A 21,263-nucleotide genomic window follows, 5' to 3' on the forward strand; every position below is an offset into this window, starting at 1 on the left:
TTTGGGAGCCCACATGACCCCCCATCTTCACTCCTCTTGGGCTAGGAGATCAGCCGCGGTCGGCCCTCCCTTTCTGCTTTCCCCATGAGACCAGCCCTTAGGACTGGTGCCTCCACAGCACGGTGGTTTGGAGGGACCTGCCGCTGAGGGTAGGGGGAGCTGACGCCTGCCGGAAGGCCTCCATGAGGCTCCGCCATGGAGCTGCTCCTGGCACCCAGGCCCTAATGCTGGTTGCACAAGGGCAGGGCCTGCATTCCCACCCACCGGGGGCGTGAGACCGAGTGTGCCCTCGCCTCAGCACACACCTGCTGTGTGACCAGGCGCAGGTTTGGCAGCCTCTCTGTTTGAGCATGTCTGAGAGGTGTGCCGAGATTCCCAGAAGCAAGATGATGAATGGGTGTCCCCCAGAACAGAGCAACCACGAGAACCTGATCCCAGGTCGAGTCACACTGAGGAGGATGAGGACCAGGCCCCCGGCATCCAAGAGGGGTGCGTGAGTCACAAATAAACTACCCACCTGCCAGCCAGATCACGCTCCCGCCTGAGAGAGCTCAGGGGTGGGAGCTGGCGGGCTGTGGGACAGAGAAGGACCCAGGCTTGGGTGATTCTCTCCTGCCTCTGGAGCCCAGCTTCTACATGCTTGCCATCCGGGTTGTAGGTGATGCTGGTGGGTTGGACAATGAGAGACATTAGTGCTCCTTGGCCCATGTTGGGGCCCAGGTTGGAGGACCCTGAGGTGGTGCTGGCATCATCAAGCATTCTTCAGCTATTGCAAAGGGACACTCTAACATCACCTCTTCTTTCAGATCCCCCCCGCTCCAGCCAGGACCAGACCATATCAGCCAGCTGGTCAATAAGTCTCCACCAGGAACCCTGAGGGTCCAGACTGGAACCCGGCCACAGAACAGAGAGACTGAGTCAGAGGAAAGAAGGAGCACAGTACATCAGTACTGCATCAAGGTGGGACAGACGCCTTTCTCACCTCACCCACCCATGCCACTGCACCCCCCAGTTGACTGGGGAATGGCATTCTACTATCTCCCAGTGGCTAGTCAGTAAGGCCTGCAGGAGGAAGAAGGAACAGGAGGATGCAGCTGGGCATCTCAGGGCCGCCCAGAGAGTTCCTAAAAAGGCAGTGGGGGTGCTGCAGAGGCGCAGACAGGCAAGTGTTGATTTGCCACCCTTAACTTGTGTCCTTTGCTGCATTGACCATGGTATTGGACAACGTCATGGCCCTTGGTAAAGAACACTCTGGGTCCAGAATCTCCCATCTGTATTTTTTGAGCTCTGGGTTGCCTGAACCATGGAGCTGTACTACCAAAGCACAACTAAGCATTCAATGATTCAGTGCATCCCTTCATGCATTCATTCATTGGTTCCAGAAAATTCTTACCCATTAATCCTTAAAACCTTGCCTCTGCGTCATTTCCTCTCTCTTCTCCTTTGGGGACAATATTAGATCTTCTTTTCCTCATTATCTCATGTCATCTATTGCATATTTTCCTTTTGTCTCTGTGTGCTACATTTGTGATAATTTCTTCTGGCTCCTTTTCTAATTTCCTAATTCCCCTCTCAACTGTGTTTACTCTCCTCTGAAACCTATCTGTTGAGTTCTTGATTTTGATCATCGTAGTTTTCATTTCTACAGATTCAACTTGATTCTTTTTTCAGATCTGCAATGTCCCTTTTTATAGATTCTCGTTCCGTGCCATTATTTTTAAGTATGTCTTATTTCCTTAAACATCAGATCCACAGTTTTTTATAGTCAATAATTTGACGTCTTATGGTTCTACTTCTGTTTTCTGTCAACTGTTCCAGTTTTCACTCACAGTGTCTTTTTTCTTGTGTGTCTGATCATCTTTGACTATGTTCTGGTCGTTGTTTTAGAAAAAATTGTTTGAAAGAAAATTTTGAGATTTAGGACAAAGGCGTCTTCCACTAGAGAGCATTTTTATTAGCTCCTGCCAAACCTTGAGGAGCAGCGCTAGTCCATAACCACCTTCAGTGGCCTTAAGGCTGGAGTGTCCCGCGCCCACCCGGGAGATGAGAACTGGGATTGCGAGATGATGCAAGGACTGGGCTACTTCTGGCTCACCCTTATCCTGAGGAGGTAGCCTTTTGGAGTCCCACATCAATGTGGGATGGTGGCTTATTACGTGCCCCACCTATGTGAGTCCTGGGATTTGATTCCCGTCTCTCCCATTCCATGAGGTTTTCAAAATACAACTTGAATTCATTGGGATCAGAAAATGCCTCAGGGAAAAAGTGACCGCTCTTGCTCACCTATCTGGATTCCTTCTCCCCTCAACTTTGGCCTGGCAATTCCTTTTTATACAGCCAACTCTTTGCTGCTTTTAATATATATATTTTTTTAATTTATCCAGCATTTTTAGTTGTTTTCGGTGCCGGAATGGACCCAAATACTCTCACCTGCCATCACTAGAAGCTGGAAGTTCTCCTTTCCATCACTCAGCAACATTTGTGGCCTGCCTACTGTGTGCCAGGCGCTGTATGGGGGCAGAGAAATAAACCAAACAGACAGAGCAGGCTCCTGGGACGCTCACAGTCTCTCTGGGCAGACAGACAATAAACAGAGAGTTACTCAATTGATCAGTTAATTACAGTTGTGACACATATGGTGAAGAAAGGAACCTCAGAGGTGATGAGAAGGAGCCCTCGCCTGCTTTCTGGGCTCACGGAAGTCACTCTTAGGAATGTGACTTTTCAGCTGGGATCTGAAGGATCTGAAGGAATTTGTGAGTTGTTGAGGGCTAGATTGAAAGAATCCAGGCAGAGGGAACAACATACACAAAACTCGGAAGTGGAAGGGAACGTGACATTCCAGGTTCCGAAAAATGTCCAGCGACCACACCACATGGAGCAGGCAGGAGGGCAGGACCAGAGGTGAGGCCGGAGGTCAGCTGGGCCAGACAGTCAGCCTCCCAAAAGCAGGGGTTCAGACTTTGATCGATACCCCAAGAGCAGCAGGAGTCGTGGGGAGCCTCCGGGCCAGGCTTGCTCCTCAGGTCACTCTGCTGTGGTGTGGAGGGTGGAGGAGGGACCACAGTGAGCAACAGACACCGGCTGGGCCAATGAAGAGGCTCCGTGCACAGAGGTGGACGGATTCAAGAGAGCTGTACAGGATGAGAAGGATTGCCACCAAGCTTAACTGCAAAATTGTCCCGGAATGCCTTACCCAAGCACGCTCATCGTTCTTGTTTGTCCCCAGACCCACTCCACACCTACTATCGCCGCGGGAGGCTGGCCTCTGTGGGCTTCACGGGGGACCTCCTGCACCTCTGGCTTCCTGTGGGGTTTGGCCGATGGTAGGCACCAGGAGATGAGAGGAGGAGAGGCTGTTACTTCTCTGCCCTCTGCCTGCCTTAGTGCCCCATCCGCCCGCCCTCAAGACTACAGCCGCTGTCAGGTGGCCTGTCCTCTGCCCTCCCTGGGTCCAGTTCTCGCGGGGCTCTGGCAGCACCAATGCCTTGCCTCACCTCTGGAGCCCCATGGTGGTGACGATGCTGCCGTGACTAGTCTCAGGGCCTCAACATCCCTTCTTGATCCCCTCAACCCTAGTCACACCCCCATAAATGGTCCCTTTACTGGAAACATCGGGGCTGAGTTTGGTTTTCTGCCAGGACCTTGTGTGAACACCAATACTCAGGTTTCTTTGTTTTAAAGAATCCGGGGCAGCAAATGAGTCTGGGAATCCTGGAGGGGGGCCAGTCCCTCGGAGCAGCCAAAAGGGTGGTGTCGGTGCCCACATGAAGGCCGTGCCGTCGTCAACGTTCTGTAAACAAATTCCTGCGTGCATACACCTCGAGCCAGAGCCAAATGACAAACACGGGGGCTGCAACAACTTTATAGAGCCCCAGATCAGGACAGAGGTCATTAGAAAAATCGTGAACACGTCCGGTGTCTTCTGTCTGGCTGTGCAGTCCGGGTACTTGTCTGCTGGGAGCTCCTCCCTGAGGGAGCTGCTTTATGATCCGCACGCAAATTCTGGTTCCAAACACTTCTTAAGTGTCAGAGTGGCAGAGGTCAGAGGGCATGTGATTTCTGGGGTGGCCCGGCGCCGCACAGTTCCGGGAAGCACCCTGACCTGGCCTGTCCATGCTGCCCGCTGCTTCCTTCCTCTCCTCTGCCTTTCACTTCCCGCCTCCAAGCTGAAGTAGGCTCCCTTCACTTTCGCTTTGGAGATGTGTGCTGGGAACACAGCATCCATGCGGGGGCTGACAGCTGCTGTGTCCCCAAGCCTCGTGATCACTCCCGGCTGCCTCAGGGCGGGGGCTGAGCACAGGGATGAGTGCCAGGAGGTGAAAGGAGCTCCTGGCCTGAGCGAGGGTTGGTCATCGGGGAAGGCCCCTGAGAGCACAGTGTAGTGGAGACCGAGGTGATGAGAAAGATCCAGGCAGGAAAAGGCCTTCTCCGGGTAGAGAGACAGCAACCTTCCCATGGAAAGTCAGTGTGGCTGGATGTGGGCGAGGGGCAGAGACCAGTGCCGTGGGGACCTCTGAGTGGGGTGGCGAGCACCCCCGTTTGCTTGGGACAGGTCTGGTTTACTCCCACTCTTCCAGCATAATTGTTGATAGCATCCTTTTTGACTCACAAAAAGCGTCTCTCCTTGTTCAATAAAGGACATAGTCACCCTACTTATGGGGCGGAGGAAGAAATCTAGATTCTGTATATTTTAACTGCCGCGGGAAGCCGTTGGAGGATTCCGAGCAGGGGAGTGACAGGACCAAGGCTTTTCCTTCCTTCACCAAATATTTCCTGAGTGCAGGTGCTCCCCTCGGCTCCAGGGCCCAGCTGTGAGCCGCACTCACTCGGCAGAACCTCTGCCCTCGTGCAGCTTCCACTCCAGTGTCAGGAATGCTGACAGACACCTAACAAAATTAACCAATTCCCGCCGCTCAGTGCCCTCGGCAAGTGGAGGTGCCCACCCCACAGACCAAAAGGTGGAGACAAAAGAACATCCTGCTAGTTGTTTTTCTAAATTTAAAAACTGGAAAATCATAAGCTACTTCCCATGAAGTCTGCTCCCAAATTCACCCCTGAGGGAGGTCTCCTCAGGGAGTCGTGTACAGTGTGGGCCATCCCCGTCTCCCCTCTCGCCCACACCATGGCTTCTGTGGTTGGTGAGCCCAGCTGTGTGCTGGTTGCTCTGACTGGGCCCTCACACCAGGCAGATCCTCAGCTTTTGGCTTACACATGCTTGCAGGATCCTAGCTTGAGTGACCTAAACAGAAAGGAGCACCCGATGCTGACACATCTCACCAAAATCCTGCCTCTGTGCCAGGGACTCAGGCACAGGGCCGAGTGCAATGAGGAAAAAAACAGGATGGGATATGTCTTCAGGCAGGGCTGGATCCAGCAGCCAGACTATGTCATCAAGAGTCTTCTCTCACTCCATCTCCTGGTTTTGCCATTCTTTTGCTGGCTTCAGTCTCCTGTTGGAGACTGAACTGACTTCCCAGTAACTAGCCTTCCCAGTAACTAACTCAAGGCCTCCAAACAGATACCCAGCAAGCCAGAACAGAGCTTCAATTTCTGAAGTTTCTGTCATAAGTCCTGGAACTGGATTCTGTTGGACCATAGACTCCTCACTGAACCAGCCACTGCATCTTGGAGGATGGAGGATGCTCACTGGCCAATCCTGAGTAATGTCCTTACCCCCAAAAAGCAGTTTGGGAGGAGGGGACAGCTCCACCCACACTGCAGGGAATGAGAGGCGGGGAGGGGAGGTTTTCTGAGGAACATCCAAGTACTGTGGCTGGAATGAGAGAAGATGAAGCAGGCAAAACAACTGGAGTCCACTGGACCTGCTCTTTGACCCAGGAAGAAATGGAGCCCGTGGAGAGCGAGGACAACTCAGAGTGACTCTCATACCATTGCTTCCAAAGGAAAAGCAAGTTCACAGCCCTAGTGGAGGAAGGTGGTGGGTTTCTGGAATCAGCTAATGTGATCTGGGCCCCGCATTTGTTCCTGACTTCTGCGGTCTCTCCCCGCAGGCCACATAGGTCCCCTGGGCTCCAGGTTGTCCATGGGATCTGTGACTCTAGCACTTAGTGGTGGGGCTGTGGCAGACACACATGGCAATGGACAGCAGCCCCAAGAGGGACTTCAGAGGTGCTCTAGGCAGAGCCCATCCTTGCTGTCCCACCCAATACCTGCAGGGACCAGGAGGAATGGGGAGCAGAAGCCTGAGAACTCTGAAGCCACTGGGTCCTGTCCGCCAGGGCCCCGGAACTACTTGACCCCAGGCCTTCTGAGACCTTCAGCCCCTGGGGTGGGGATTCTGTTTCCTGATCGCTGGGACCAGAGCTGGGGGGACATGACTCAGCAGAGTGGGGATGCTAGCCAGGGGAGGTTAGGAGAGGACACCTTCCCTTCTGGCCTTGGGAAGGGCCCCCAAAGGACCAGCTTGCCCCCTGGGCCCCTCATCACCTAGACGCAAGGATGCTGCTTGTTGGCTGGGAAGGGAAGCCCTTTGCTGAACACCAGTGGCATATAGATGCTTTCTTGTCTCTGGTTGCATCCTGTCAGCTGCTCCAGGGATGGTCCCACACCAGCCTGTCCATCAGATGAGGGGCAGGAGGCTCCCCGAGGCCCCCTGGACTTCACCCAGATTCTCAGGCTGTAAATGGTGAAGCCAGGAGCCAGCACGAGGCCACCACCCTTCACGGCCTCACTCCTGCCTCAGAGAATGGGAGGTGAGGTCATAGAGGGAGAAGGGAGAGGCCTGGAGGTGGGAGGCAGCCGCAGGCCTCATCTGCCCCGGGAGGGCGAGAGCCCCCTCAGGAAGGAGGGCGACGCGTGGCCCAGGTTGGAGGACAGGGAGCCCGTCAGGGGCCAGCAGGAGGGCTTCCTCTCAGTGTCTTCACGCCGCAAGATGTAAAATAATCCCCTCGGCTCAGAAAAACACATTTTATGGCTGTCTGACTCATTTCCCACAGAGCGAGCTTCACCCCTCCACCACGTGTAGAGCTTTTGTTTTGAAAAAAAAAATGTTGAAAATTTCAAGATGACTTTTAGACATAAATAGTTCCCTTCCTCACCCTCATCCCAGGCCCCCCTCACCTAATTTCCCAAACACTGCTGCCAGAGCCTCAGAGGACCCAGTCCAAGTGGGTGTGGGATGACTGTGGGCGACACAGCCCCCAGCGCCAGGCCGGTGGATGCCTGCTGGGCATCAAGATGGGCCAATGTGCCCTCCAGGGAGGTAGACCTTCCTGGCAGCTGCAGCAGTGTCCTGATCCTTTTGGTTTGGGGTCCCACGTGGGCCCCAATAGCACCATCACCTGCTCCTAGCCTTGAAGTCTCTCCAGGCCCGGGTCCATCTCCACAGCTTCCAGGATGCAGGTATGTCCGGCTGGCCTTTCTCTGCCCTGACACTCTAGGCTAAAGGGGGCTCCACGGGGGGACCTCAGACCCCAGCTGGGACATGCCCCCAGCCCACGCTGCTACACTGCTCCTCCCCAGGTCAGCAAAGAGCAGCCCCGAATCTCACTACTCCTGGGACCCCACAAGTAAAGCGTAGGGGTCCTCTGATCCCCCAAAGATATCAGGGCTTTCAATGATCCCACACACACCCTGGGGCTTGACCTCCTGGCTCCCTCTGACTCTGCTGTTCCTTGACATTCCCAACAACCCCGGGCCGTGGGTATCAGCACGCCCACTTCTCAGGCTGAGACCGAGCCCCAGAGAGCACACGACCTGTGTCAGCCGAGGGAAGCCTCAGCACAGACGAGAGGGCAGCCGCAGAGCTCCCGCTGACTCCCGGACAGCCCGGGATGGGCACCCAGGCCAGAAGACACAGGGCTCAGATGAGGGGCCGTCCTAGGATGTCCCTGGTTTCAGGCACCTGGCCCAGAGATGGCTAAGACCCATTGCCCACAGAGCTGGCCTCCCCTCCCTGCCGGGCATCTGCTGCGGCTTGGTGCCTTAAAGGCCCTCCACACAGCACTCAGGTGGCCTGCCCACGACATCCCTCCATCCTCCCAGAGGATGGCCTCTGCAAGCTTCCTAAGGCTCTCCAAGGTAGGGGCAGCGGCCTGAGGCCAGACAGGGGCACCAACCAGTACCAGCCTCCAGTGAACCGGGAGCCCTGGCTGGGCAGGAACCTGCCACTCCTGGGCCAAGTTCCTCAGATCCAGGACAAGACGGAGTCCCCATCCCCGGCTGCAGTGAGCCCCACTGGGGCCCAAGACCATGGGCCTGTGGGCACCCAGAGAACAGACCCCTGAGAGTTGCCCAGGCCACGAGTCTGCCCGCCTCTCCTCCACTGTAGCTCAGGGTCCACTCTGGGATGCGACCCAGGTTCCTGGGTCTCGAGGGCTCCAGACTCCCACGTGGGAGCAGGCAGCAGCTGGGGGGAGCCGCAGGAGGGCGGGGAGTCTCACTGCCAAGGCCTCTGCTGGGAGGACCCTGCGTTAGCTGAGGCAGGCATGGGGCAAGTGTGGATTGGGTCCCCCAGGCTGGCGGGGCCATGGGCATTAGGGGAAAGGCCAGAGGTGACCTGGACTTCCTTAACCACAAGAAAATGACTCAGCTAAATTGAGGAAGACTTCCGTTTCGGCAGACTGCTTTTTCCACTAGGGTAAGAGATTTCTACCCACAGGCTCCAGAGGACCTGCGTACCCCGGAGAGGGGTTTGGGGAGTTTCGATTTGAATAGTCAATGCTGATTCTTAATCATTATTTTGAAAAGGCAGCTCTTGGTTTTCCAGCAGGTGGCTGGGTCCCGGGGAGCCAAAGCCAGGTGCGTGCATGATTACAAGAGTGCAAACCGCTTTGTGCCCTGAGGACACTGGGGCCCAGGAAAGGGGGAGTTGGTCAGGAGCATTTCCCTTCACCTAGTCAATCGCAGGCCCTAACCTAGGTCTGCAGAAAGGACCTGGCCTCTCCAGCCTGTGGAGCCTGCCGGTCCAAATAGCGCTAACGGCTGCATTGATTGAGGGCTGCGTGTGCGCTGGGCAGCAATCTGGGCGCTTACCCACCTTACCTCACAACCCCAGGATGTCAGCTGAGACTCCAAGAGGGAAAAGCACCCCTCAGACCCTCAGCCAGACGCAAACCTAGGCAGCCTGGCAGCTCTGCAGACACTGATCACTGTCCCCAACTGCCCTGTCGTCAGCTCCTGGCATCTCCTGACACTGCCCAGGGTCACCTGCTGTAGCATCTGGCAGCCCTGGGCCCAGCGAGGGCTGATGGCCTTTTTCCAGGGGACTTCCTCGAATACCAGCCCCTTGGTGACCGGAAGCGACGCCTCGTCCTGGATTCTGGGATACAAAATTGAGGCATCGCCAACGCAGCCCAGGCTCTCCCCCACTGTCCAGCCCAGCCCTGAGGCCTGGCCCTGAGGCTAGGTGGCAGATAGGGTCTTCCCAGAGTAGAGGGCCCAGCTCTGTCCCTGCAACTTCTAGCCTAAGGAGTGTGACAAGGCGGAGTCCTAGCCCAGGGGCTTGCTGAAGAAGGCCAGCTGCTTTGGGCTCCTCCCACTTCTGGGTCTGCGCAGGCGGGCTTCCTGGAGGCAGGCACCAGCAGACTCTGGCCTGGATGGCAGCAGGGAGCACAATAAGGGCCCCCAGAACGCGCCTGCCCAGGCTGGAAGGTGCTCCTCCCATCTCCCCAGGGAGGCCTTCTCTCTGCTCCCACCCGGCAAGACCTACAGCTGTGAAATGGTCCCTGTTTCTCGCTCCCCCTTCCAAAGCAGGCTCTTCCCCGAGGCCCTGTCAAGGGGGATGACAAGGCACAGGGTCCCTCTTCCTACTTCGTCGCTGGTTGGACCTCAGTTCTGCTGGGGGCCCCTCCACATCCTGCTTCATCCTGGCTTCTGCTCCAAGCTGGAGCCGGTTTCCCAACCTAGAGTCGGGTGGGAGGCCAAAGCTGCCCAGTGGAGGAGCCTTGCCCAGGGCTCCAGGGGTTTCAGGGGACAGAGTTGGGCCTGGCCAGTGTGGCTCTGCGGCCAGGACGAGGGTTCTGCCCGGGGCCAGGACACGTGTCCTGGCTCTGTGGCTTCCCCACGGCCCAGCCTGCCGGCCAGCCTACAGGGAAGGAACATGGGCTACAGAGGCTGGGGCAAGAGGCGAGGCCAGAGGCCCCCCTGGGGTGCTGGCAGTTCCAGGGCAAAGGGCAAGACGCTCTGGCCAGAGGGAGGAAGCAGGGCAGGGAGCAGCGCGAAGATGAAAGCTGGGCCGTGTGACCAAGGGGCCAGAGCCCCAGCGCTAGGCTTGGCCCGTGTCCTGGGTGTCCCCTCTGAGAGACAGCAAATGAGAGCCATAGAGAGAGGAGAGAGCCGGAGTCAGAAACAAGGAAGGGGCTGAAACAGGCCAAGGCAAGGCAGGGAAAGGAAGAGGAACAGAGAAAGGCGGCGTCAGAGGAGCGGCCCGGGGAGGACCCGGCGCGGCCTCCGGACGCCCTCAATCCAGCTGGTCCCACTGCTGGGAAAGAGGCTTTCCCAGGCCAGAGCCCAGGAGTCAGGCAGCAGTCTCGGAGGTGGGGCGTCCCCATCGATTGCCCCTGCTCCCTGGCCGCACAGAGGCCCTCCACCTTCCCGATACCAGGGCTCGCACAAGATGGCTGACCATGAGGGTGTCATCCATGTGCTGTGTCTACCGTGTGTGTGTGTGTGTGTGTGTGTGTGTGTGTGTGTGTGTGTGTGTCTGCACGGCGGATGCAGTGTGTCTGAAGCACTCTGCCTCCAGGATTCTCGCCTGCCCAGAGTCTGTTGCCCAGGACAAGGCCTCTCCCTGAGCCCAGCCCGGTGAGGTCCGTGAGGCCAGCCTCCCTTGGGGGTCCTGGGGAGCCCCACTGGGACTGAGTCTCTGCTCCTCCAGAGGCCCTGATGCCCCTCCCACCCTATGGTGGAGCAGAGGAGGCAGCTCCTTCGCCCTGAGTTGCCCCCGCCCGGGTGGTCGTTGGGCTCCCAGGAACCACCCAAGCCCAGGTGGAGGGAGGGCCCAGCTGACCAGAGGCCTCTGACCCACACATGTGCAGAGCCACTTCCAGTCCTCTGCAGGGGGCAGGGACTCAAAGGGCTCCCAGAAGGCATCTCAGAATGTTTGTTGCATGCAAAGCTCAGTGTGTGTGTGTATGAGCGTGTATGTGTGCACACGCATGCAAACACAATCACATTCATCCCCTTGTCAGGGAGTCCAGCTTGCCAGCCTCACCCATTTGCCCATCCTCACCTCATCCAGAGCCCTCAATGGCTCCCAAGGGCCCAGGATACCAAGTTCTCTGCCTGTCACTACTTGGCCTGGTCCAGCCCCTCCCCTGTGCTCGCTGATTCCTCCCCGCCCCCGCTCACTGCGGCGGGGGCTGGCTTCCTCACTGGCCCTGGTCTTCGTTCGCATTCTCTGAGCGGATGTTTAGCAGTGTGTGTACCAGCCGCTATGGCGCGTTATGACGTCTTCTCTGCATGGTCTGAGTCAGGTGTGAGAATGTGCGAATCAGGGAAGAAACCCAACCCGCACTGGTTTGAGCAGAAAAGAGACAGTTCCTGTGATTGAAAGCCCAGGGTGGTAGCGGCTTCAGGCCGCTGGATCTAAGCTATGGAAATCCATGTCCGTCTCTCTGCTCTCTTTTGTGCTCGTCCACCTTCCCACAGGCTGCAGCAAGATAGCCTCCGGGCTCACGTTCCCCTGCTTTGCCACCTCGGGAGAGGAAAACAATTTCTCTCAGTATTTCCAGCAAAAGTCTCAGGGCTGACACCCATTGGCCAGGCCCAGGGCACACGACCCACTTCCAGAGGCCCCGCTGGGGCAGCCCTCCCTGGACCGCGTGGTCTGAGAGAGGGAGAGGGTTGGTTCCCCAAGGGAACACGGGGCTGCCCTAGAGGGAAGAAGTGGATGCTTGGCAGCTAGGAACACGAGGGCCCATCCCCATCACTCTGTCCTTGAGTGATTACTGGGGCCGGGTGGGACATGAGCTGTCTCTGTCCTTGGTCTCACTCCAAGCCAGAGTGGAGTCTAGAATCCTGGAGGTGGCAAGCCCTGGGATTTCTGTGCCATTTCTTATTGTACTGAGGAGAAACTGAGGCCCAGAGAGTCGAGGCACTGGCCCAGGGTCACATAGATGGTCAGGGCAAAGCTAAAGCTAGAACATGGGCCTTTTGACAGTGGACACTGACTGTCCACACAGGGGTGCTCAAGGAAGCCCAAGCTGCACATTGCCTGCTACCAAGGCTGACACCACCACGGGCCGACCCGTCAGAACTAGGACATAGGTCCAAACGTCAGTGGCCACAAGAATCATATGGAGTCCCGGCTCTGGCCACAGAAGTTTATCACTGGTGGGCTTGAGGCTGTGCTGGGGGCTTCCGGCTTGACAAGCCCCAGCGGTACTGATGCGGGGTCTGAGGCCGGGGCTGAGACACTCCATCGGCAAACCCCAGTCCAAGAAGAGGAGGCACCACCTCAAAGGCCAGGAGGGTGGGGAGAAGGGTGTGGAGAGAATAGGTGCAGGGGCAGGAATAGGTGGTAGGCCCATCATAGGAACAGTAATAGGAATATATAGTAGGAAGAAGGGTGGGAGTCAGAGAGGCCAAAGGCCCAGACCCCTGGCCACTGCTCCAGCTCGGCAGCTAAGGAGTGGGCCAGAGACCTGGACCACAAGGCCAGAAGAGGCCAAGGGGCAGAGAGGCCGGGAGGGGCTCAGCAGGCTCCAGCAGGCCGAGGACGCTTGGCCAGAAAGGCCTGTTTACTCAGAGGCCCGCGAGGTCAAGGCCCAGGCCCGGGGTTAATTATTAACGGCTGCCCGGCTCGTGGCTGCCCGGTGTGGTATGGGCTGGAGACCAGAGCCCGGGCACCACCCCCTGCTGCCACCCTGCATGAGGGGGCCCTGGAGTGCTCCCCTCCCCTCTGCTTCAGAGGGCACCGGCTCTTTGCAGCCCCCAGGGACTCTGACACCCTCCTCCCCAACTCAGGGCAGGCCTGTGCCAGGATCCTGGGGCACCAAGGTGGACAAAAGTGGGGCCTGAGGCCCTTGTTCGCCTCTCAAAGCCCGGCTCCACACGAGGCAGGGTGGGGTGCGGACAGAGGAGAACTTGTTCAGAAAGGGAAGGGTCATAATGGGTGTGCGGGGCCGGGGTGAAGCCTGTTTTCCTGGCAGGGGACAGACTTGGTGGCAGTGTCTATGGGGGACAGGCACCCTGGGCCTGAGCTCACGAGGGCCTGGACTGGGGGCTCTCCGGGGACCCCCACAGGGGCTGCTGCTTGTGCTGACTCTGCTCAGGGACAGCTGAGCGCCCATCGTCCGCGGATTCCCCCCTTCTTCCCAGACAGAGCCAGGACAGGCAGCTCCGTGCCCTGAGGACAGCTTCCTCCCTCTTCAGGGAGCGTGCTGACAGAGGAGCTGGAGTCGCATTAGCAGCCTTTGGGCTACAAATCCCCGCTTTGTCCCACAGATTAGGCTCTCCGCACTGGCAGGGCGGGCAGCTGCCACCCCCAACTCAGCCCTACCCCCACCTCCTGGCCTGGGGGCAGCCTTGCCCTCAGTCTCACCCAAGACCCAGGCCTCGCCACGGGGAGGAGGCTTGGCCCACCCAGTGCCTCTCCGAAGGTGACAGCAGCACCTCCAGGGACGTGTGGAAGCCCAGGAGTGGGCTCGGCAGGTCTGTGCAGCCCAGGACTCTGCATTTCTCACAGGCGGCCAGCCCTTGGGCTAGTGCTCCTGGCCCCTGAGAGCGGCAGTTCTCAGAGGGGTCCCCATGCGGCGCTGCTGGAGCTCGCCACTCGTTCCTAGACTGAGACCATCGGCCTTGAAGATTTTCATTCTTGTCTGCTGAGGCTTTGGGGGATGGGGTTGGTGGAGGGATGGGGGGCGGATCCAGGTATCCTGACCCAACCTGATAGGGGACCTGGGGGCCGCCAGTGCCTGGGGGAGCTGAGGCTCCCTTTGCTCATGCCAACCCGTCTTTGGGGAGCGCAGCCCTCCCTACCCAGCTCTAGAGGGGAGCCCCGGAGCCCCCAGGCTGCGTGCCAGGGAGGGGAACATTCAGGAAAGGCTTCGGGGGTAGCCCGTGGGCCCACGCAGGGGCAAAGGCTTTCTGTAGCTGCCCCTGGAGAGCCAGCGGAGGCAGGCACATGGCCTCGGGCACCACGGAGCACTGCACAGCCCAGACCCTTCAGCGTCCACTTCAGGACCCAACTGTTGCCTTTTCAAGTCACCACTTCTGCCCAACCAGGAAATCCTGAACGAAGGCTGCCTGGCCCTCCCTGAGTCAACACGCTCTAAGAGGAGGCGGGGGAGCAGGAAAACAGGCCACGGGACGCGGCCAGGCCGGGCCACCCCCAGGGTGCGGGCCACACACACGCTCACACACCCTCACACACACAGATACGCACACAGGTGCACACAGACACCCATCACACACTCATAGTCACAGGTGCACACGCAGATGCCCGGCACACACACACAGACTCAGAGACCCCCACACCACTCATGGTCCCATGCATGCACACACTCAGGCACAAATATGCACACAGTTGCGTACAGACACACAAGCACACAGGCATCTTCACAATGCACACACTCGTAGCTACACATGTACAAACAGACACCTGCACACACAGGCCTTCCTGGTCTCAGACTTCCTGGGGGCGCCGGATGGCTGGGGTCAGCAAGTGAGGGCATCCAACAATGTGAAGGCCACCTGGCGAGCAGAAGAGAGTGTGCATGGGAGGGGGGCCCGTGTCTGTGTGCGTGTGTAGGGGCATGGGTCATGCAGGCCTGGGCTGCACAGTGCCTCCTCGGGGCCAGGCACCACAAGGGACATGGGAACTGGGAGTAGGAGAGGCAGCAGCTGACATGCCTTAGCCAGGACAGGGCTGGGGCTGGAGGGCCTGTGGCCCTGCTGTGGGAGGGTCGCCCATCCCAGGGCTGGCCCCAGATCAGATGCAGATGCTCATTTCCTGTAGGTCTGCCTGGCTAGACAGACCCTGGCATGGGGGCTGCATCTGGCGCACAGTGGGCCCTCAACAAGGGGTGGTTGACAGTGCACGGAGGCCTGGTAAGGGTGGATGGAGGAGTTCTCTGTCCTCTGCACTGGCTTCAGGGCCCTCAGAGGTCCCTGCCATCCAGCAACCCGCCTCACCTCCATGGCGCTGACAGTGGGGCCCGGGCGAACCAGCCTGCCTGAGCCCCGTCTCGGGGCGGCGGGTGAGCTTGCGGGCGGGCAGCCCCAGGACGTGCCCACACACGGCTCCCCCGCGGCTGCCTGCCAAACGAACGCCAGTCAGGCCAAGAGCAGCAGTCTCGGGGCCTGCCCACCGCCCACGTCCTACCCATCCTTCCCGCCAGCTCCAGCAGGAGACCCGGCCCTTGACTCCCCTGCAGGACCCAGGGAGTCACACACGTCTCCCAGCACATTTGCTCACAGGCGTCTTGCCCTGCAGTTCCCACCCTCAGCTCCTCATACAACAGCAGCATAGCCAGGGACCTTTGCAAATATCAACCTGATCACGTTTCTGGCCCGGCCTCCCTCCGGTTCTCCTGGCCCTTATATCGGCTGCCCTCCCCACGGCATCCTGTAAGATCCTGTGTGGCCTGCCACCCTCCCCACCTCCATGCTCATCCCTCTGCCCCTCTCTAGGGTCTGTCTGTCCAGCAGCTGACTCCTATCCTGGGACTTCACACTTTGCTTGGCTGCCCTTTTTCCTCATTTGGATTTGGGCTGGACTGTCCCCATCCCAGGGAGGCCCTCCTGAAGCAGCCCCCAGTCACCGCCAGTTACATTGCCCTGCTATGCTGCACTTCCAGTTCCTCGTGCTCTTAGAAATGGCCCTGCTCTCGGCCTTTCTTGCTTGTCCATCGTCCACCTTCCCTCCTGGATTGTCAGTTCCACGAGGCAAGGTCCATATTTGTATCATCTGAAACCAAGATGGGGCCTGTCTGGCACCTAGCTGGTGGTCTACCAACGTTTGTTGAGCGAATGAATGACCAAGAAGGCTATGCCAAACCCGAAAGCATGAGACTGAAATGGGAATGGCCACGTGTCAGGCATAGGGGTGGGCCTATCTGGGAGATGCTAAGGCCTTCTGGGATCCTCCTGGTTCACTCATCTCATACAGGCAGGCCCAGCTGAGTGGACCGGGGCTGGGCCCAGGATTCGGACCCACACTCTCTGGTCCTGATGAGATTATGCTCTGCCTGGCTGCTCCCAGCCCTGTACAGAGAGGGGCCCCTTGAATCTAGTCCCACACTTGGTCAGCTACTACTTCCACACTTTTGTCTAGAACATTCTGCTGCCTGGAATGTGTCCTTTGTCTGCCTGGATGGAGGATCTTTCCCCACCCTTAAGGCCTAGCCAGACCCCGCCTATCAGCCCTGAAGCCCCTTCGCCACAACACACAGCCACTCCCACTCCTCTGCCCTCAGCCTGGTGGTCATGAGTGCCCACGAGCAGCTTCTAGGCCCTTCCTGGGCTTCTCTTGGGTTCTCACCACCTCGGGCAGCCTGAGGGCTGATGAAAGGCCTGGACTGAAGTCAGACAGATGGAGATTGGGCAAGAGGTCAATGAGCTAGGTCACAGGACAAGGGGTCAGTCAGGTCTAAAGAACCCCAGAGATGGGAAGGAGGTAACTCTGAACCCGAGAGATGAGGGCATAGTTAACTGGTTAGTTGGTTAGATAGTAGGCTAGTTAGCTCACCCATTTGTTTGCTCTCTCCTTTTGTTGAGCACACACCACATTTGAGCTGGGGGCCCCAGGAGGCCTGACCAGGCCGGGCTCTGACAGGGTGGGGAAAGCACACTTCATTCTCACCGGGGACCAGGGATCAGCCAACCACAGGCCCCACACTCAATCAGGCTTGACGCTGGTTTTTGTACAGCCTGAGAGCTAAGAACAATGTTTACACTTTTTAATGGTTAGAAAAAAATCAAAAGAAGAATCATATTTTGTGACACATGAAAGTGACATGACGTCTATCATAAAGCCTTGTTGGAACCCAGCCACATTGCTTCGTTTGAGGGCGGCCTGTGGTGGCTCTTGCCCTGCAATGGCGGTTGAATGTGTGTTAACAGTGATGGGATGCCCGCAGAGCCTGGAGAATTTACCATCTGGCCCTCTACAGAGAAGGTCAGCCGCTCACTGCCCTGGACCCTCCACCCACCATCCAGCTGCTGTGGGCAAGTCCTCTCTGCTCCCAAGCTCAGTTTCCCCATCTGTAAAGTGGGGCGAGCAGCACTTCCCTCCGAGAATGAAAGTGAGGGTTCCGAGTGTACAGTCTGTCACTGGGTGACATGGCTGCCCTCTGCTCACTCTTCTTTTTACTCCAATAACTAGGAACGAAGCACTTACTTATCCTGTGCCAGGCACAGGGCTAGCCTGATACCCAAGTCCTGCCCTCAGGGGACACACACCTGGGGGAACGGAGACCATTTAGCAGGGGGGACAAGGGGCACAAAAGAGGGACAGGGACCCTGGTCTGGAGTGCATAGAAGGTTGCCAGGGGGGAGTGATGCCCCAGGTAAGTCTTAAAATATAGGTAGAAATTTGCCAGAGGAAAGAACAGGGAAAAGCATTGTAGGTGGAAGGAACAGATTTAGCAAAGGTGTACAGGCAAAGAGAGGATGGTAGGCCTAGACCTGGTGGAGCCAGGTAATGGGGGGGGGGGGGGGGCAATCAAAGGTCAGCCCTCAGCACCAGCCCCACCCTACCACCACCTGGTTTGGATCCAGCCTGACAATGGTGCCTGCCCAGGGCAGATGTCAGAATCTGGCAGGGTGAGGTGGGTCATTGAGGGCAGAGGAGGGGGCATCCCTAAGGCCCCACTCCTGGGGCCCCGCACATAGCTGGTGGCCTCATTGGAATTGGAGGAGCCAGCTGGGGGTGGGGGCTGCCAGGGCTGGGGCCGCCTGGTCCTGCCCCTGACCCGGGGCAGCCACCGGAGTCCAGGGACCAGGCAGGCTGCCACAGGAGAGGAGCTGGCAACAAAGGCCTATTCTTCAGGGCTTAAAAAAGTCTTCAAACCCATCCAACTTTCCTTCATTAGATGCTCTGGGATGTCTCCCCTTCGGAGGCTGCTCAAGATACCTGGCCGATAAAGGCCTGATTCGCGAGACTTAATTACGGCCCCAAGCCCTCAGTGTAAACAGTCGGTGAGCGTTTGTTCTGCTGCCTTTCCTCAGTGCTAATGGGGAGCAGAATCCAGGTGCTGAGTAGTGGGACCAGGTGACCCCTGGCTCTTGGCTTCCCTATGCTCTCTCGCTGTGGGCCGTCCACAGGGAGGGAGGTGGCTGGGCCCAGAGTTTGGTGTGCGTCCCTGCAGTGTGGCCACCTGGCTTTGGGTCCCAGTGTCATAGCCTCCTGACCACATGGTCTCAGGCGGCTCATCTGTAAGGGACAACAACAGGCATTGGGCATCAAAGGAGATGCCCAGCACTTAGCAGGGGAAATGCTGTAGAGAGCACTGGGGAGGGGGCCCTGTCCTGACCTTGACCCTGGCCCCAGCGCCTGGGAGGAAGCATCTGGATCCCCAGCTCCAACCCCGGGCCAGCTGGATGAGCAGGGAGGCAGGTGCGAGTTCAGCCTCTCTGCAGCCCTGCCCACATTCGCCCCTACGTCGCATCCCAGGCCCAGGGTGCTCATAGGGTCCCGGGCCTGCAAGAGGCTGCCCCTCTTATGGACCTATATCCCCAGTGGATCAGGGCAGTTCCTGGCAGCTTGAGGACTACTTCGTGTACCCTCCCTGGCACACTGCCCCACGGCCCCCTCGTGGCTGCCTCCCGTGCCCCAGGCCCTGTGAGTGACGGTGCCCCACGCCCACCCTGGGAGTCAGCAGGTGAGGGAAGCAGGGGTCTCAGCAGGACACGACTCAGCTTCACCTGGGGGAGCAGCTCTGCTCAGCGTACAGGATGCGGCTGAGAGGAGAAAGGTGGTACCCCCCAGACACGCACGGACGCACACTCATCCGGAGACCCGCACACTCACACACACGAGCATCCCACGTGATCCCACACACACACTCACCAAATATGCACACACATGGGCACTCCCCAGTCCAGGCCAGCCCCTCCATTGCTCAGCTCCTTGTGGGGCCGCGTCTGTGTGCGTGCATGTATGTGCGAGTACACCACGGGCCGATATGCTGCTTGTGAGCACCGGGATGCCTTGGAGGAAGCAGGAAGAAGGGGAGAGCAAAAGATCCTCTGAGTGCTTTGTCTGAGGCACGAAGGAGACAGTGACTGCTCCAGGGCACTCATGCAGGATCCAGCGCACCTTGGCCTTGAGAGCCGTGCTTGCCCAGGAGGCTCCATCCGAGGACCAGGGGAAGCTTTGTCAGGGGTCCAGCTGGAGCCCTGTGGGAGGGGTCACAGTTCACACCTCAATGGCCTGCTACCCCTAAGGCTGCAAATCCCCCCTCCCTCTGCGGCTGTCCCTTGTGCTGGGATGACCAGCCCCCCATGGGGCCCCTAGCTGAGACAAGCAAGCCATTTTGAACCGTGATGAGAAGAGGAAGTTCCTGCAGCCCCAAAACAGAAACAGGAAGCTGGGAGGGGGTACATGGATAGGGAACGGGAAGGGGACACAGCCCCGGCAGATGCACCCAGGACACCCCAGCCCTCCTGGGCCCGGCACCAGCCGCTGTGTTGGGGTATCTTGCCTGCCTCCGATGCTGTCAGCCTCATCTGTACGTAGCTACGCGACCCACGGGGCGGCCTCACTGAGGGTTTCTCAGACTCCAGCTAACTGTCCGCCTGGGTGTGTTCAGTTGTCCAAGCTTATCTGGTTCTGATCAAGAGGGCTCTGTGGATCTGCTCGAATCTTCCTGCCCAGCCAAGTATTTGTGTCTGACCACACACCTCTCCCTGGCCCTGAGTGTTGCCATGTGGGACTCCTGGCAGGGCTGGCCTGATCCTTCTCCACTCACCGTGTCCATGTGACCACTCAACGGGTCCCCTGATGGAGCACATGACTGCCCGTCTCCCTGGCCATGAGTCTGGTGACGCCCAGCCCCAGCTCTATTTTCCTAGCTGCCCAGTGGGACGTGGCACGTCCCCCGCCCCACTCTTCTTGGTAACTGCATGCAGGACTGTCCTGGTCCCCTCAGCAGAGGCAGGAAGCCAGGACTCTGTCCCAAGCCCACCAAGGCTCCACACCACGACCCGGGGCAGGAACGTCCCCACCTGGAGCCTTGGTCTGCCCTCCACTGTGTGGGGTGGGAGACGGAGTGTCTGAGAAACAAGCAGAGGCCCCATCCCACTGTGCTCTTGAGCAGAGGGATGGCGGGTGCAGAATCAAGCACCTACCACCAGAAGTGGGGAGCAGGTCTGGCCCTGTGTGGGTGGGGGGGGGGGGGGGGGGTGTGGAAGACACGAGAACAGTGCTCACTCAGGGAGAGCATGGCCTGCTGTTCCTCCCGGGTTTGGAGGCTCCTGCAGGAAGACTCTGGGGCGAGTGGGTGGAGGTGGCAGCCAAAGGGCCAGAGAGGCAGATGTCACCAATTTCAGTTCTGCCCCAGCTGGCCTGAGGGAGCTGGGGACTTCCCAGGGTGGAAGGACAGGCTGGGGGGCCAGGCCACTTGGGGAAGGCTGGGCCTTGAGGACCCCTTCCCCGCAGAGCTGAGTGTGGTCTGCAGGGAGGCAGCGGAAGTTTTGGGGATTCAGGGTGGGCAGGGGGTGCTCCCTGGGGTCCCTTCTCTCTCCATGAACCCCCAGAGCAGGTCCCTCCAGCACCCTTGCTAGTCAGCCCCAGCCCAAGAATATGGCCACCAAGAATTTCTTGGCCTTTTTGTTTCCACAAATGAGAGCTTTCAGGGTACAGCTGCCCGAGAGGCATCTGAGAAAGATTTCCAGGAGGAGAGTGAGGGGTGCCAAGCGGATGCCTTTCTCCCTGCCGAAGGATGAGGCAGAAACCACAAGAAACCCCCAAAATGGCTCCATCTCCTCAGCTCCTCACTCTCACTCTCCGGAGAAGGAAAGCAGGGAGCGGGTGGGGCAGGCAAGTGAAGCCCCCGGCCCGGCCCCGGCCCTCCCCTCCGTGACCCAGCCGGGCGGGCGGTCAGCACCGGAGCCAGCAGGGAAACGGCCCCCGGGTGGGGAGCACATCTGACTGGACCGTGTTCTTGGGAGATCAGTTGTGAAACTTGCTTCAAACCCCCAAACCACAAAAACGGCCGATTTTCCCAGCTCTGTTCTCACGTTTCTCAGATCAGCCGAGGAGTCTTCAGCACTTCCAGCCGAGAGATGCCAGGCCAGCCGCCAGCCCCCGAGGGATGAGCAAACAGAGCCCGGAGACCTGGGTGCCACAGGAACCC

At 58.5% G+C, this 21,263-nt stretch overlaps 1 long non-coding RNA gene across 1 annotated transcript; it reads left to right on the forward strand.

The window, feature by feature from the left end:
• Positions 1 to 393: 393 nt before the first annotated feature.
• On the forward strand, positions 394 to 3,500 carry LOC124251041 (uncharacterized). The gene is made up of 3 exons (XR_006891665.1): positions 394 to 489; positions 807 to 960; positions 2,385 to 3,500. It is a non-coding gene; the product is annotated as an uncharacterized LOC124251041 (long non-coding RNA).
• The last annotated feature ends 17,763 nt before the right edge of the window (positions 3,501 to 21,263 follow it).

The sequence above is a fragment of the Equus quagga genome, chromosome 13, assembly GCF_021613505.1.
Source record: "Equus quagga isolate Etosha38 chromosome 13, UCLA_HA_Equagga_1.0, whole genome shotgun sequence".
In the NCBI taxonomy this organism is placed as follows: Eukaryota; Metazoa; Chordata; class Mammalia; order Perissodactyla; family Equidae; genus Equus; species Equus quagga.